This window comes from Dendrobates tinctorius, unplaced genomic scaffold (genome assembly GCF_039654945.1).
Source record: "Dendrobates tinctorius isolate UK_male_01 unplaced genomic scaffold, ASM3965494v1 ptg000084l, whole genome shotgun sequence".
Taxonomy (NCBI): Eukaryota; Metazoa; Chordata; class Amphibia; order Anura; family Dendrobatidae; genus Dendrobates; species Dendrobates tinctorius.
In genome coordinates, this window is record NW_027361752.1 from 49,461,385 (window position 1) to 49,478,359 (window position 16,975).

General features: G+C 42.1%; 1 protein-coding gene across 3 annotated transcripts in view; it reads left to right on the top strand.

Annotated features, from left to right (window-relative positions):
- The window catches only part of KCNJ15 (potassium inwardly rectifying channel subfamily J member 15), an 85,200-nt gene that overhangs the window by 61,185 nt on the left and 7,040 nt on the right, over positions 1 to 16,975 (top strand). The window lies entirely within an intron of this gene.

Genomic DNA, 16,975 nt, shown 5'->3' on the forward strand with positions numbered 1-16,975 from the left:
GTCCCTGTGGCTTCTTTTCGAAGGCTTTCTCTTCGTCCGAGTGCAACTACTCAATCAGCGACCGTGAACTGCTGGCCATAAAATTAGCCCTGGAGGAATGGCGTCACCTACTGGAGGGGGCTGTCCACCCCTTTGTAATCTTCTCTGACCACAAAAACTTGGCCTATCTTCAGTGTGCCCAGAAACTCCACCCTCGTCAGGCCAGGTGGTCCTTATTCTTCGCTCGCTTTGATTTCGAGCTCCATTTTTGCTCAGGCAACAAGGACGCTAAAGCCGAGGCCTTATCCAGAGTGTTCCAGCCGACCGAGACAGTGGAGGAACCTTCGCACATTATTGAGCCCATTAAAATCATCACTGTGGCTCCGGTGAATTGGCTGTCTCCACCTCCAGGCAAGACCCTTGTACCAGAGAATCTCAAGAAAAAGGTTCTACTCTGGGGCCATTCCTCCAAACTGGCTGGTCATGCCGAAACCAAGAAGACGCTAGCCCTCATCACGCGTCACTACAGGTTGCCTACGCTTCGCCAAGACGTGGTTGATTTCGTGGCCTCTTGTCCCTCCTGTTCCAAGAACAAAGTGCCACAACAACTTCCGTCTGACCTGCTGCTCCATTTGCCAGTCCCTACAGTTCCCTGGGAACATATCACCATGGATTTTATCACCGACCTGCCTCGGTCTTCCGGTTGTACAGTCTTCCTGGTGGTGGTGGACCGGTTCTCCAAGATGGCCCATTTCATCCCTCTGTCCGGCCTTCCCTCAGCTCCTGAGTTAGCCAAAGTATTCATCCATCAGATCTTCAGACTCCATGGACTACCTCAACGTATCGTGTCTGACCGGGGGGTCCAGTTCACCTCCAAGTTCTGGCGGGCACTTTGTAAGCTCATGAATGTTTCCCTTGACTTCTCCTCTGCTTACCATCCGCAGTCTAACGGGCAGGTGGAGCGAACCAACCAGACATTGACTGGGTACCTATGCCATTTCTCCAACGCCCACCAAAATGACTGGGTTGATCTGCTTCCCTGGGCAGAATTCACCTATAACAACCATACTAGCGAATCTTCGACCAAGTCTCTGTTCTTCATTGTACAGTTAGGACCATATATATTTGGACAGAGACAACATTTTTCTAATTTTAGTTCTAGACATTACCACAATGAATTTTAAGCAAAACCATTCAGATGCAGTTGAAGTTCAGACTTTCAGCTTTCATTTGAGGGTATCCACATTAAAATTGGATGAAGGGTTTAGGAGTGGTCAGTGGTAGGATGATTGCAAGCTTTGAACACAAAACATTAATTTTCATATCACAAAGGAACAAATTCTTATACTAATGTGTTGAACAGTACATTACACTTGTTGGTTACAATTTAGTTACATAAGGCACAATGTGTGTCGCATTTACAGTTTTCAATTGGCTTGGTATGCTTGGTGGTTGCAGTACTCTCTAGGTGGCACTATTAGTTGTAAATACTTACATTGGTTGAAAAAAGAAGTAGGTCCATCAAGTTCCACCTTTCATCACTAGTCATCGCTAGATTATTTAGAACCCACAATGCCATTTGTTTTGATAAAAGCACCTAGTCCTTTTTTAAATGTTGATATAGTATCTGTTATTACCACTAGTCACAAAAAGGGCCCAAAGTCCAGGTAGCCACATGGGCCATGGGTGTCGGTGCAGCAGACAGGAAAGGCATGCAGTACACAGACAGCAGTTAACTATTGCACTGGAAGCTGCCAGCAGCCAGCAGATGTCTTGGAGTCTACAGACAGGTTGCAGAGTTACTAAAGTCCACAGGCAGACAGGAGACTTAAGGTCTGGAAGCTGCAGGCAAACAGGAGGCATCATAGAGACTGCATACAGATATAAGAAAAAGCTCAACAATAGCAAGATATAGTAAATAATATCATGGAAGCTACAGGCAGGTTGGAGACATCCTGGAAACTGCTGATGGACTTGCAGCAGAAGTCCTAGAAGACCAAGAACAGGTTGCAGTCTGAACTCAGGAGTAACTAGAACAGTTAGCAGTGTACTGAAATTTGCAGACAGGAAACTGTGATAATGGTAACTACAGGCTGGGATTTGTGATACTGGAAATTGCAGACTGGGATTTGTGATACTGGAAACCACAGGCAGCCAGGAGACTGTAGACATGAACTATGCACAAACTAAAAGTCTTACTAGAAAATCTTAATACTAAGGCACAGGTGTGTGTCTTTGGATGCCTTATATAAGCCTAGGAAGATCATCACATGGGAGCATGTCAGGCTACTTGAAAAACCCAACATGGAGCACAAGAATGTTTGTGGTGCCCCTGAGAGTTCAGTCGCCACAGAGGTACTGCACCTCCTCCTGAGTTGTGGTACCACACTATCCATCTAAGGTGGAGACACCTGACCACACTCCAGCACTTGCATCCCACACGCATACCAGTAGTGTAGCAGAGCAACCTTTGTGGCTCCCTGCTTGGAACATGAAGAGTGCTGGGAGGTGGGTGGAGCTTAGACTGCACAAGAGAGTGGGAGAATATTAGGAAAAGGTCAGTTGGTGAGAGAAGATCCCCGGGATGGAGTGAAGGAGGTCCTGCAGCAGACTCCTGTGACCTGGAGCTGCTGGCACAGGAAAGAGCCATAGAAAGCCTGATTCTTCAGAAGGAAGATAGTTTAGTACGGAACATAAGGAGAAGAAGAGAACTAAGGACTAAGGTCAGAGCAGAGCCCTTCCTCAAGTTTGAAGCGCATGGCCGGGGTCCCGTCCCCGAGGTTGTAGGGATACTGATGTTCCTGCAGCAGACACCGGAGGAATAGAAGTTGTCATCACTTTATTCCCTCCTAAGACTTGGGGGCACAACAGCAATGTGGGTGAGCCGTGACTTGATAGCAAGGAGTCCCCGAAGCAGGCTACAGCTGTCTGCCGAACAAGTAGAGTTCTAAGTAACATCAAGAAGGAGGAACTTGAGTTTAATACGCAACTACAAGTACTTCAGATTAGGCGCTAGTGTGGAGACGTTCATAGAAGGCACATGTTGGAGGAGTGTTGGAAAGGTGTACTTTACCTTGCCTGGGAGTTGGCTGAGCCCCTGACCTGGAGGACACGGCACCGAAGTGGGCACCTGTATGCGCAACAAATTGTGAGTAAAGCTTTGGAACTACATGCCCTTGTGTCCTCCACTTATTCTTGCGCCTTACACCCGGCTCTGCTACATCTGCTTCTTTACACCATCTCCCCACTTGCCAACCTCATCTACACTGCCCTGGGGTACCCCTCGTTTAATGACAGAAAAACCCACAATGGTGACAGAAATAACTTGAATCTGACAAAAGTAATAATAAATCAAAAGTCTATGAAAATGAAGACATGAAAATCAGGCATTGCTTTTCAACCATGCTTCCACAGAATTAAAAAAAAAACAACTCATGAAATAGGCCTGGACAGAAATGATGGCACCCCTGAAAATAATGTGACAAAAGAGACATGTTAAATCAAGGTGTGTCCACATAATTAGCATCTACAATCTTGGAATCAGTGAGTGGCCTGTATAGAGGCTACAGATACTTACTGTGCTGTGTGGTGACATGGTGTGTATCACACTCAACATGGGTCAGAGGAAGTGTAGGAAAGAGTTGTCTCAGTAGATTAGAAAGAAAATTATAGACAAACATGTTACAGGTAAAAGTTATAAGACCATCTCCAAGCAGCTTGATGTTCCTGTGACTACAGTTGCACATATTGTTCAGAAATGTAAACTCCATGGGACTGTAGGCAACCTCCCTGGACGTGGCTGCAGGAGGAAAATTGATCATAAATCAAAGAGACGGATAATACGAATGGTAACAAAAGAGCCCAGAAAAACTTCTAAACAGATTAAATGTGAACTTCAAGCTCAAGGAACATCAGTGTCAGATCGCACCATCCGTCGTATGAGCCAAAGAGGACTTCATGGGGAGACGGCCAAGGAGGACACCATTGTTGAAAAAAAAATCATGAAAAAGCCAGACTGGAATTTGCCAAACTACATGTTGACAAGCCACAAAGCTTCTGCGAGAATGTCCTATGAACAGATGAGACAAAAATGGAACTTTTTGGCAAGGCACATCAGCTCTATGTTCACAGACAGAAAAATGAAGTATATCAAGAAAAGAACACTCTCCCTACTGTGAAACATAGAGGAGACTCTGTTATGTTCTGGGGCTGCTTTGCTGCATCTGGCTCATGGTGTCTAGAATCTGTGCAGGGTACAATGAAATCTCAAGACTACCAAGGGATTCTAGAGAGAAATGTGTTGCCCAGTGTCAGAAAGCTTGGTCTCAGTTGCAGCTCATAGGTCATGCAATGGCCAAAAACACACAGCTAAAAACACTCAAAAATGGCTAAGAGGAAAACATAGGACTATTGTGAAGTGGCCTTCTATGAGCCCTGACCTAAATCCTATTGAGCATCTTTGGAAAGAGCTGAAACATGTCATCTGGAAAAGGCAACCTTCAAAACATGAGACAACAGGAGCAGTTTGTTCTTGAGGAGTGGGCCAAAATACCTGTCCAGAGGTGCAGACGTCTCATTGACAGTTAAGGGCCCATTACACATAGCGATATCGTTAGCAATATCGCTATAACGTCACTGGTTTTGTGACGCTGCAGCAATATTGCTAGCGATATCGTTACATGTGATACTTACCTCCGACCGGCTCCCCCGCTGGTAATCGCTGATCGCGCGAGAACGTCCTAGACCATTTCTCGTCGACAGCTTCCTGCTGTGGAGACGAGCGACGCTTTAACGTGGGCGGGAGGACGTCTTCATTGCCTCGTCTGACAGGTAAGTAGCGACCGCCAACCACTGCTATGTCACTGGTGAGATCTGCCTGTTTGGCAGCTCACTAGCAACCACTTAGTGATGCACCAGCGATCCTGACCACGTGATATCATTGTCGGGATCGCTGGTGCATCGCTAAGTGTAATGGTACCCTTACAGGAATCGTTTGATTACAGTGATTGCCTCAAAAGGTTGTGCAACAAAATATTAAGTTAAGGAACCATCATTTCTGTCCAGGCCTATTTCATGAGTTTTATTTTTTTTACATTCTGTGGAAGCATGGTTGAAAAGCAATGTCTGACTTTAACCCCTTCCTGACATCCGACGTACTATCCCGTCCATGGGACCCGGGCCCCTATGCCCATGGACAGGATAGTACGTCTACCGCGATCAGCGGCGCCCACGTGGTGAGCGCCCCTGATCGCGGCCGGATGTCAGCTAATTAACCCCTTGCACACCGCGATCAAACATGATCGCGGAGTACCGGGGGTTAAAGGGAAGCATCGGCAGGGAGGGGGCTCCCTCCATGCTTCCCTGAGCCCCCCACAGCAGCGCAATATGCAGCGCTGCTGCAGGGGGCTCCTTTCCTGTAGGCCCCCGAATCCAAGATGGCGACGGGGGCCTTTGGGGGCCTGCAGGAAGCTGGCTTCCTCAGTGCCTGCAAAGCGCAGGCATGAGGAAGCCTTCTGCACTGCCTGTGACAGATCGCTGAGCTGTCACAGTGATCTGTGATGTGACAGATCAGCGATCTGTCACAGGACAGTGATGTCCCACCTGGGACTATGTAATAAAGTTAAAAAAAAATAAAAAAAAGTGTTAAAATAATTTTTAAAAAATCGCCAAATAAATTAGAAAAAAAAAAATATTCCAATAAATCCATTTTTTGGAAATAAAAAAAAAAAAAACAATAAAAGTACACATATTAGGTATCGACGTGTCCGTAACGACCTGCCCTATAAAACTGTCCCATTAGTTAACCCCTTTAGCGAACCCCTTAAAAAATAAAAATAAAAAACAAAGCAAAAAATAATGATTTATTATCATACCGCCAAACAAAAAGTGTAATAACGCACGATCAAAAAGACGCATATAAATATCCATGGTACCGCTGAAAACGTCATCTTGTCCCGCAAAAAACGAGCTGCCATACAGCATCATTAGCGAAAAAGTAAAAAAGTTATAGCTCGCAGAATAAAGCGATGCAAAAATAATTATTTTTTATATAAAATAGTTTTCATTGCAAAAAACCGACAAAACATAAAAAAACGACCTAAATGAGGTATGGCTCTAACCGTACTGACCCGAAGAATAAAACCGCTTTATCAATTTTACCGCACGAGGAACGGTGTAAACGCACCCCCCCAAAAGAAATTCATAAAACGCTAGTTTTTGTTCATTCTGCGTCCCAAAAATCGGAATAAAAAGTGATCAAAAAATGTCACGTGCCTGAAAATGGTACCAATAAAAACGTCAAGTCGTCCCGCAAAAAATAAGACCTCACATGACTCGGTGGGTCAAAATACAGAAAAATTATAGCTCTCAATATGTGGTGATGCAAAAACTATTTATACAATAAAAAGCGTCTTTGAGCGTGCGACAGCTGCCAAACATAAAAACCGCCATAAATGGTAAATCAAACCCCCCGTTATCACCCCCTTAGTTAGGGAAAAATAATTAAACTAAAAGAAAATGTATTTATTTCCATTTTTCCATTAGGGTTAGGGCTAGGGTTAGGGTTAGGGATAGGGCTGAGATTAGGGTTAGGGGTGTGTTGGGGTTCGGGTTGGAGTTAGAATTGGGGGTTTCCACTGTTTGGGCACATCAGGGGCTCTCCAAATGCAACATGGCGTCTGATCTCAATTCCAGCCAATTCTGAGTTGAAAAAGTCAAATGGTGCTCCTTCCCTTCCAAGCTCTGCCATGTGCCCAAACAGTGTTTTACCCCCACATGTAGGGTATCAGCCTACTCAGGACAAATTGCAAAACAATTTTTGTGGTCCAATTTCTCCTGTTACCCTTAGGAAAAAAAAAAATTGGGGGCAAAAATATTTTTGTGGAAAAAAATGATTTTTTTATTTTCATGTCCGAGCGTTATAAACTTCTGTGAAGCACTTGGGGGTTCAAAGTGCTCACCACACATCTAGATAAGTTCCGTGGGGAATCTAGTGTCCAAAATGGGGTCACTTGTTGGGAGTTTCAATAGTTTAGGTACATCGGGGCTCTCCAAACGCACATGACACCCGCAGACCATTCCATCAAAGTCTGCATTCCAAAACGTCACTACTTCCCTTCCGAGCCCCGACATGTGTCCATACAGTAGTTTTCTCCCACATATGGGGTGTCAGCATACTCATGACAAATTGGACAACAACTTTTGGGGTCCAATTTCTCCTGTTACCCTTGGGAAAATGAAAAAATTGGGGACTAATTGATCATGTTTGTGGAAATAATACAATTTTTTTATTTTCATGCCCGGGCATTACAAACTTCTGTGAAGCCCTTGGGGGTTCAAAGTGCTCACCACACATCTAGATAAGTTCCTTAGGGGGTCTAGTTTCCAAAATGGTGTCATTTGTGGGGGGTTTCCACTGTTTTGGTACATCAGGGGTTTTCCAATCGCGACATGATGTCCGATCTCAATTCCAGCCAAAAACGTCAAATGGCGCTGCTTCCCTTCCGAGCTCTGCCATGCGCCCAAATAGTGGTTTACCCCCACATGTGGGGTATCAGCGCACTCAGGACAAATTGCACAATAATTTTTAGGGTCCTGTTACCCTTGGGAAAATAAAAATTGGGGTGAAAAGATCATTTTTGTGGAAAAAATATGATTTTTTAATTGTACCGCTGTACGTTATAAACTTCTGTAAAGTCCTTGTGGGTTCAAAGTTCTCACCACATATCTAGATAAGTTCCTTGGGGGGTCTAGTTTCCAAAATGGGGTCACTTGTAGGAGATTTCCACTGTTTAGGTACATCAGGGACTCTCCAAACGTGACATGGCGTCCGATCTGAATTCCAGCCAATTTTGCATTGAAAAAGTCAAACGGCGCTCCTTCCATTCTGAGCTCTGCCATGCGCCGAAACAGTCGTCCCCCCCACATATCAGGTATCGGCGTACTCAGGACAAATTGCACAATAACTTTTGCAGTCCAATTTCTCCTGTTATCCTTGGTAAAATAAAAAAAATTGAACCTGAAGTATTTTTTTTGTGAAAAAAAGTTATATGTTCATTTTTTTTTTTAAATATTCAAAAAAATTCCTGTGACGCACCTAAAGGGTTAATAAACTTCTTGAATGTGGTTTTGAGCACCTTAAGGGGTTCAGTTTTTAGAATGGTGTCACTTTTGGGTATTTTCTATCATATAGACCCCTCAAAGTGGCTTCAAATGTAATGTGGTCCGTAAAAATAAAATGGTGTTGTAAAAATGAGAAATCGCTGGTCAACTTTTAACCCTTATAACTTCCTAACAAAAAAAAATTTTTGTTCCAAAATTGTGCTGATGTAAAGTAAACATGTGGGAAATGTGAGTTATCAAGTTTTTTGTGTGCCGTATCTCTGTGATTTAAGGGCATAAAAATTCAATGTTGGAAAATTGTGAAATTTTCAAAATTTTCGCCAAATTTCCGTTTTTCTCACAAATAAACGCAAGTTATTTGAATGAAATTTTACCACTATCATGAAGTACAATATGTCAGGAGAAAACAATGTCAGAATCACCGGGATCCATGGAAGCGTTCGAGTTATGACCTCATAAAGGTACAGTGGTCAGAATTGTAAAAATTGGCCCAGTCATGAACGTGCAAACCACCCTTGGGAATGAAGGGGTTAATTTGTTAATTTTCATAGATTTTTTTATTTATTTTTACTTTTGTCAGATTCAAGTTATTTCTGTCACCATTTGTGGGTTTTTCTGCCATTAAACGAGGGGTACCAACAATTCTGACCACATGTGTAGGTTATAGGAAGCTGAAGAAAACGATACCTTGATATCTGTGATCCGATGTCTTATTCCAGAGAAATACACATTTTTCTTAGTATGTGTACAAGCTGTTAAGATCTATAGGCTGGACATAGATCTTCCTTAGAATTGGCCTCCAGAGGGTATTTTAAATGAAAGGGGGTGCACTATGTAGTGCCTGACAATCTGCTCTCCTGATCTACTTGTCTCACACTGGTAACTCCCTCCGTCATTTAAAATAAATTCTGGAGGAATATTCTCAGGGAGATCTATGTCAGGCACATAGATCTACACAGCTAATTTATATGTTAAGAAAAATGTTGATTTCTCTGTAATAAGATATCGGATCACAGATATCAAGGTATAATTTTATTCAATTTTCTTTGACTTGCATTCCCATATAGACAGCTTAGGAGGTTGAGCCTACTGACAGATTCCCTTTAAGGCACTCCTCAAAAGACCACTCTGTCAGCTCATCATCAACTCCCTTGTGATAATCTCCAGACTTTTCAACCCAAGACCACAACAGCACCTCTCGCATATGGGTCCCTCAAAAGCACTTTAGTTGACCCACTGTGCAGCACTTCCATTTGCTTCCCATTACACTTTTCCTAGGTCTTCAGTCCACCATCTTTCTCACGATGGACACATTCATTACAGCGTCCAGGCCAGCAACACTAATGATGGTCAAGCTCAAGCCTACCAGTTTCATGGTCCTCTAGGCACCAGACACATTTGCCTCCTTTCCTTGGCACCAAAGCCACTCTATTATTTTAATGTCTCTATGCCGTTTTACCAACACAACACCTTGGTGGCACAATTCTCTGACCTTTAACAACACCCGAAACAATGTTGTTAACTCAACCTTCAAACAGGACATGGCCTGAAGCTCTGCAAAAATTATTTTGCAAATGATTTTGTGAATTTTTGCTGATGTTTTAAATAGAAGTGATAGAGTACAACATATTGCTCCTTAATTACAAGCAAGCAGGAACATCTGGCTTGATTTGGCCGTGAGCATGTTTCTCTGGGAAAATCTCTTGGATAGTAAAATATTAACAATTTCCATACTAGAACTCTAGGAGAAACTGCATACAACCTCCAGTTATCTCTGTTGCATCTTCTATCTATCTATCTATCTATCTATCTATCTATCTATCTATCTATCTATCTATCCAAGCATTAGGTACCTGAGCCATCATATAGAACAGGGGCTCGGCAGCAGACCATCTGCTAAAACTTTGTCTGTAACACACTTGGCCAAGAGTGTCAGTGTGTCACTAGCTCAGGCAAGCTTTCATTGGAGGCCACTTGGCCAATATCTCAGTATTTCAGTAGTTACGACCTACAATACAGTTTGGGATCTTTCAAATTAGATTTGGGTACACTGGTCATTTCGTAGATGGTATCAACGGTCTGGTTCAAGGCAGGTAATCTCCAACTCCTACGCTGTGTACTTTTCGACAGATGAACTCAGGATCACTGCAGGTTCCTGGCAGGTTATACAAGACATCTGCTAGAATCATGACTTCTTCAAACATGTCTTATGGCCAAAGATACTACAGCTGTCCATACAAATGGTGTAATATAAAGCCGAGGTGATGACTGAATATCCAGCCACTTTATAGGGATAAGTCAATGTGGTATTGGATAACAGTGTAGACAATGGAGACAGCAGCCGGGTCATGTATTTGGAGTATTTCCATATTTTCTAGTAAAGATACTGTCCCTGACTGATTACTGTATTCACACGTTATTTATCTTGTTTTTAGTATTTTTTACCCGTTTTTTTTATTTACACCAAATTCTTCTTTTAAGTTGCACCTTTTTTTTAGTCTATTTCATTTGCGTTTGCCCTCTTTTTTTAAAATTTGTTTTATTATGTTCGTCATTGTGAGCGTGGTTTTTGCTGGCCACCGGATTCGTGAGTCCTGACATTTTAAAAAGTTATCAAATTTTTGTGCTAATGTCCTCTGTTTTCCCAATCCCTCTTGAATTTTGCAGAACGTTAGAGTTGCCTGTGACATTTTAAATGAATATGTAACTTTTTGGTCTGAAAAGGTCCAAAACAAAAAAAAAAAAATATTTTTTAATTTTGCAAAATTCACGAACCACGTCCTCCGTTTTGAAGCGGTTGGAACACATGCCATGAGACTAAAAAAAGGGATTTAAGAAAAGGCCCACACAAGGGAGTCTGACCCTATGAGGATTAGTTTAAAAATTTTCAAAATCTACAAATTCGGGGTCATGTTGAGAAAAAATGTGTGTGGAGTTTATGCATTTCTAGACGAAAATGGAGTACGGGACTTAAAGATGTATCTAGAGTTGAGCGACTTTGGTCGGATCGGGTTTCATGAAACAAAATTTGTTTCAGATGAAACTAACTGGTCCGACTAGGGCAAAAAAAGTCGGAGTTTCGTCCGAAACCCGACCCCAATGCAAGTCAATGGGGAATAAAAGTCGGCATTGAGTGGATGAATGTTATCCGCTGAATGCCGACTTTTATTTCCCATTGACTTGCATTGGGGTCGGGTTTCGGACGAAATGCCGACTTTTTCTGCCCTAGTCGGACCAGTTAGTTTCATCTGAAACAAATTTTGTTTCATGAAACCCGATCCGACCAAAGTCGCTCAACTCTAGGTGTATCCCCATCTCCAAGATCCTATCCCAATATGTAGTAGGTATAATAATAATAATATTAGTGAATGGCTGAAATTAGAAATATAGTATTGTTCTCCTGATTTGCTATGTTGCTTACCCCATGTACAGGGCATTGCTGTAGCTTAGGTGTCCATGGTTACGAACACTCATATAGTGACAGTTCATTATTTGTTAAATAATTGTAACCATGGATACCTAACCTACTGCAATGCCCTGCACATGGGGAAAGAGTCATAGCGAATCAGAAGAACTATGCTACATTTCTAATTGGAGATATCTGCTAAAATTACTATTATTACACCGACGACATATTGAGATAGGATCTTGGAGATGAGAATACCCCAATAAAGGTACCAAACTCCAAAGTTCATAAATATGTCTCTCCGGGCGCCTCAACCTACCGAGATCAAGGGGGCACCTTAGATATCCTTGCAGCTGCTGCTTATGACCATGTCAAAATAATAATAATAATAATCTGGCAGTATTATTTATACATACAGCACAACTTTATGTATTTAGCTGTTATCTGGTCACTGTATGTTTTTTATTATCTGAGCACTGTATTGGCAGGATTGGTGAAAATAAACCTTCACACAACTACAACAACAGAAAAGTTTAAAAAAGTTATGGGTCTCAGAAAAATGTAGAATTTTTTTTAACCACTGAAATCTAAAAAAAAATCTACATGAGTTTGGTATCGCTGTAATCGTGCTGACCTGAGGAATCACGGACCCAAACCTTTTTTTCTTACCGCACAATGAACGTAGTAAAAGGAAAATAAAAAAATAAACAATGGCATGATTGCATTTTTTTCACCACTTCACCACACTTGGATTTTATTTCCCATTTTTTGGTACTTTATGTAGTAAAGTGAATTTTGTTACGCAAATCTACAACCCTGGACAAAATAAGCATTAAAACTAAGTGGTCACAAAATAAAAAAAAAAAAAAAAAAGTTATGGCTCTTGGAAGAAAAGAAGAAATAAAACGGATGCACAAAAATGAAAATTTGGGGAATAATAATAATTATAATAATTGGAGTAGAATTATTTTAGCTTGTGGGTGTAACGAACCAGCTCTGAATCCTTTTTTTTTTTCAGGATTAGGCATAATGAGATACAAGTTTGAGGTAGTTTGTCGGCTTAAAATCACTGTCCAAACCAAGCACAAGCTCTCAATGTCCCCTTGGCATGAACAAAAAGATCACTGCACCTTCCCAACTATTTGTTTTCAGGCATTAAAGGAGCTAGAGAAGGTCAAGGACAGGAAAGAACAATTATATGGGGGAAGGGTGCACTGAGCCGCTTGGCCACACTAAGGGTGCACCAATTCCCGTGCTTGGTTTGAACAGTTTTAGCTTTTTCCAGTCCTCCTGTTCAATTGTTTTAAAATCCCATCTCCAGTTCCATGGAGGCAATGTAGCTTTTTATGTGTCCATGTTTAATGGCCCTTTACCAGCCTCAGGTAATAAGATCTGCCATGTAAAGCTCAGCTGACAGGACCATAAATACCTGCATGTCTCCTGACCCTGAAGAAAACCAGAGATGGACTGGATTGTATGAGAAGTGAAGTTACAGATGTCTGGTGAGATAGCGCTCTGTAGGCTGCGGGTGAGACACCGATACTCACTTTGAGACATTTTACTGTCTTACCTGAAAGAGATTGTAGATGAGGTGAAAAGACAGCTCAAGCATATACAGTCGTAGCGGGGAAAAGATTCTTAATCTTGCAGCCCAGACAATCACCCAATGAATGAGCAAAACGCTCATCCGTTGGGTGAAATGATTTTTTGCACAAAAGATCATGGTTCTCGACAGCACATTGCACCGTTCTGTGTAAACACGACTTGTGCTGCCGAGAACAATGGCAATCTGTGTGCACGGAATTACCAAAACTTATTGAACATTCCGTACGCATCATTAAGCGCAGGTTGTCTGTGTACACAGGCTAATAAACCACCACTGATCAGAGAGTAGATACCTATTGTACCATTTATAAAAGATTCTTCTAGAAATCTTGGACCTTCTTCAGTACCTTTAGTTATCGGTTCATGTGGGGTTATGTGGATCTTCCTTTCTTGGTTGCAGCCGTGAGGTGCCCATACACCTTAGATAGCTGTTGGCTGACAACTGCCTTTCCCAAATCCCCCCATGCACTTGGCCAAGAGGTAATGAATTCTCTATGGTGAGAGCGGTGTACCCAGCCTCCAGACTTATCTGGAGGCTGCCTAATCATTTTGTTCCTGCAGAACAAAAAGATTGGGCACTTGAATTAAAACTTCCCAAACCTTATCTCCCCTGACATCATCTGATGGTGAAGAATCGGGAGGATTAAGCTTCCCATTCATTAGACTAAAGTTGACTGAACTTGCCGATATCGCCGGGTTTGGCCAACAGTCCAGTTTATACAGGCTCCGATGACAGCTTTTGTTCTCTTGAAATAAGCCACCAGAGAGGTCTTTCTCTTAGAGCAGGGGTCCCCAACCACCAGTCCGTGGCCCAGGACCGGGCTGTTGGGGTTCTTGCGCCGGTCCGCCGACCAGCACTATACACACAGACATTGCTCTCTGCGGTGGCTCAGAGAACACTGCAGGTGCCTATCACCAGGGCGGGGCATGCGTACGTACACAGCGTTCATCATCTGAACGCTACGACGCATATTTGGCTGCAGCCGGGAATGCGCTGATGCCGTTATCATATCATATATATGGGGGTTATATACCGTATATACTAAACTACAACCCCGTCCATAGCTCCGCCCCTTATGACCAAAGCCACGCCCCTGCCACACCTCTATCCCCGCCCTACTGGGCCATGGAAGAATGGTATTGCTTGAAGCCGGTCCCTGGTGCAAAAAAGGTTGGGGACCACTGTCTTAGAGAACACAAAAACGCTCGACATAGTATGGAAAAGTCAGTTGAGATAACTGCCCGCCTTATGATCAGACGAGCAATCAATCAGCCGACAGCCGCTTATGATGGTCAGTCCAGTTATCTGGTTTGGACTACTAATGTCTAATTTGTATGGTGGTCTTAACTCCAAATTTATAAAGGTACAAGACTATGGATGTAACAATATTTGAAAGGAGTTTGTATGTTCTCCCCATGTTTGCGTGGGTTTCCTCTGGGTTCTCCGGTTTCCTCTCACATTCCAAAGACATAATGATAGGGAATGTAGATTGTGAGCCCCAAGGGGGACAATACCAATAATGTCTGTAAAGCGCTGTGGAATTAATGGCGCTATATAAGTGAGTAAAATAAATACATTTTAAAAAAATGTAACATATACTAGAATGCCAAAAAAGGAAGATAAGGAGAGCGGGATGAAGAAGGAGAGTCTGCGTGTACTTGTGAGTATAGTCTTCAGTATGGACCTTTGCCATTGTTTTGGTGTAAGTAGTAGACTTAAAGGGATGGTATGGCCACAATAATAACTGCGCAAGCACCATGCATAGGGAGAAAATAACAAATTGATGTATACTCATCTGCTGTCACCCCCGTGGATCTAGAACACGGTGTTCTCGTGATCTGCGGCTCATGAACGCTCTACTATCCCAGCACTACTGTGACCGGTGATTGCAGCGTTCATAGAACTACAACCACTTGTCATTAGAAAAAAAAGTCTGCTGACAAGCTGTCCTAGTCACTAGATCACAGTACGCCAGCAGTCTTGTGAACGGTAACGCCATGGCTTCCAGTCTGGAACAGACCACCGAATCAGCCTGCACTAGATCCACAAGAGTGACCACAGGCGAGTTTTGCTTCATTTGTTATTTTCATCCCATGCTTGGCTCCTCTAGAGTTTTTATTAGGACCAGAAATTCCCAATTTGATTTAATCATAAGATCAATTCTTGTTTATATTCTTAAGTGTTTATTGGGTTATTGCCATCTTTAAATTATAAGGAAGCGCATAGAAAAAAAGAGGAGGATTGGACATAATCCCTTGTGCAAGAAGAGAAGTGCAAATATGCAATAATCAAAACTGTCAACTGAGCGTTACATAAAAGGTGGAATAATAAAAGACGGTCTAAAGAGTCCGAGGAAAGACACGCTAATCAGTAATAATGTACTATAAAATGTATAAATATACAACAATTCAGATTTTGATGGGACAATTCAGGGGAACCGGATACAAAAGTGACGGGATTTACACAAATTTTTTATTTGTTTTTGATGGAGTAGGAAACAAGAATAATTCTTCCATTTTTGGTCCTTTAGAATGCTCACGTCTGATATAAATGTAATGAATTCTGCATTAATACTACTAATGGGCGCTACTTCTGTCTGAGCGCTTTCGTCACTGCGCCATATTAGTACAGCGGCTTGTTGGAACAGTGCAGGATATTAAGAGGTCAAAAAGACATATTTTGGAATTTCCTAGTTCTCGCTACAGAATAAGGTATCTGCCCTCGAGGTCTTAGTGACCTGAATTGTTAAAGTATTGCACAGGCCAGTAAGTACTCGGATTGATTTAGAAATATTCTGTATGAGGATTTCTTGAGAATTGGGCGTGTAAGAATTTGGGGTATGATGTAGAAAGTCAAGGCGGTGCTTTCTCGTGAGAAAAAAAATTGTGTTGGAAATGGGGTGAAATATTGTGAGAAATGGTACAAGATCTTATTAGTTGAGGATGTTGAAAGGCAAAATATTCACAGACCCACAAAGCAGAGATTATGGAGCTATGGATTTTTTTTTTTACAGGGTCATTGATGTTTCGCCATGAGTGCATAGTCTGGGGAGTTTTAAATCTAATATATATATATATATATAATATATATAATATATTATAAAGTAATTTGAAAGTAGTTAACCATATTAGAAACTTAACAAATACAGCATACCAAAACACCCATATGGTCATCAACATCAAGGAGTTTACTGCTATTCCCTAAAAGAAACCCTACCATTTTGTTAGTTTGGAACATTTTCTGCCTGATCCTGAAACAGTCAGTCTTGTCGAATAGAATCGAATTCATGATTTAATGTCCTGCTCTTCAGTCCCATTTTCAGTTTGTAGCCAGCTCCTTAGCCAAGAGGGTAGGGCTTAACAATCTTTTTGATCTAACTGCAGATATGGAAAAAGGGGGGATGTTCCTGCTGCAGCCGGTTATCCTACAATCAGACACAAGATAGTAAGATCAAGGAAGGGGACATGGTTGAACTTTTGAAACACATAAACATTTCTTTAAATGCTTCTCAATTTTAACTAAAATAAGAGATGAAATAGGATTTAAATAAAAGTGAAATTGAAGGAGGATTTGTTATATTTTTTGTGTGATTTTTGTATCAAAAAGGTTTTGAAGGAGTTAATACATAACTTAATGGACTTCTGGGTGGTGTAAGAAATAAAAAAAAAACTATACTCTCCTCCTAGCCCGATATCGCTCCTTCGTTCTCGGTACTTTGTCTGGAGACAGGTGGGGGACACAGAAAAAGTACCTCTGTTAGATGAGGCAGCGTGGAGGTGGTCAAAACATGGAATCCCAAATGGCCGAGTATGTTAATATAGCGGTGTGGTGACCTGAGCTGTAGTCCGTGGCCACCGGACCAG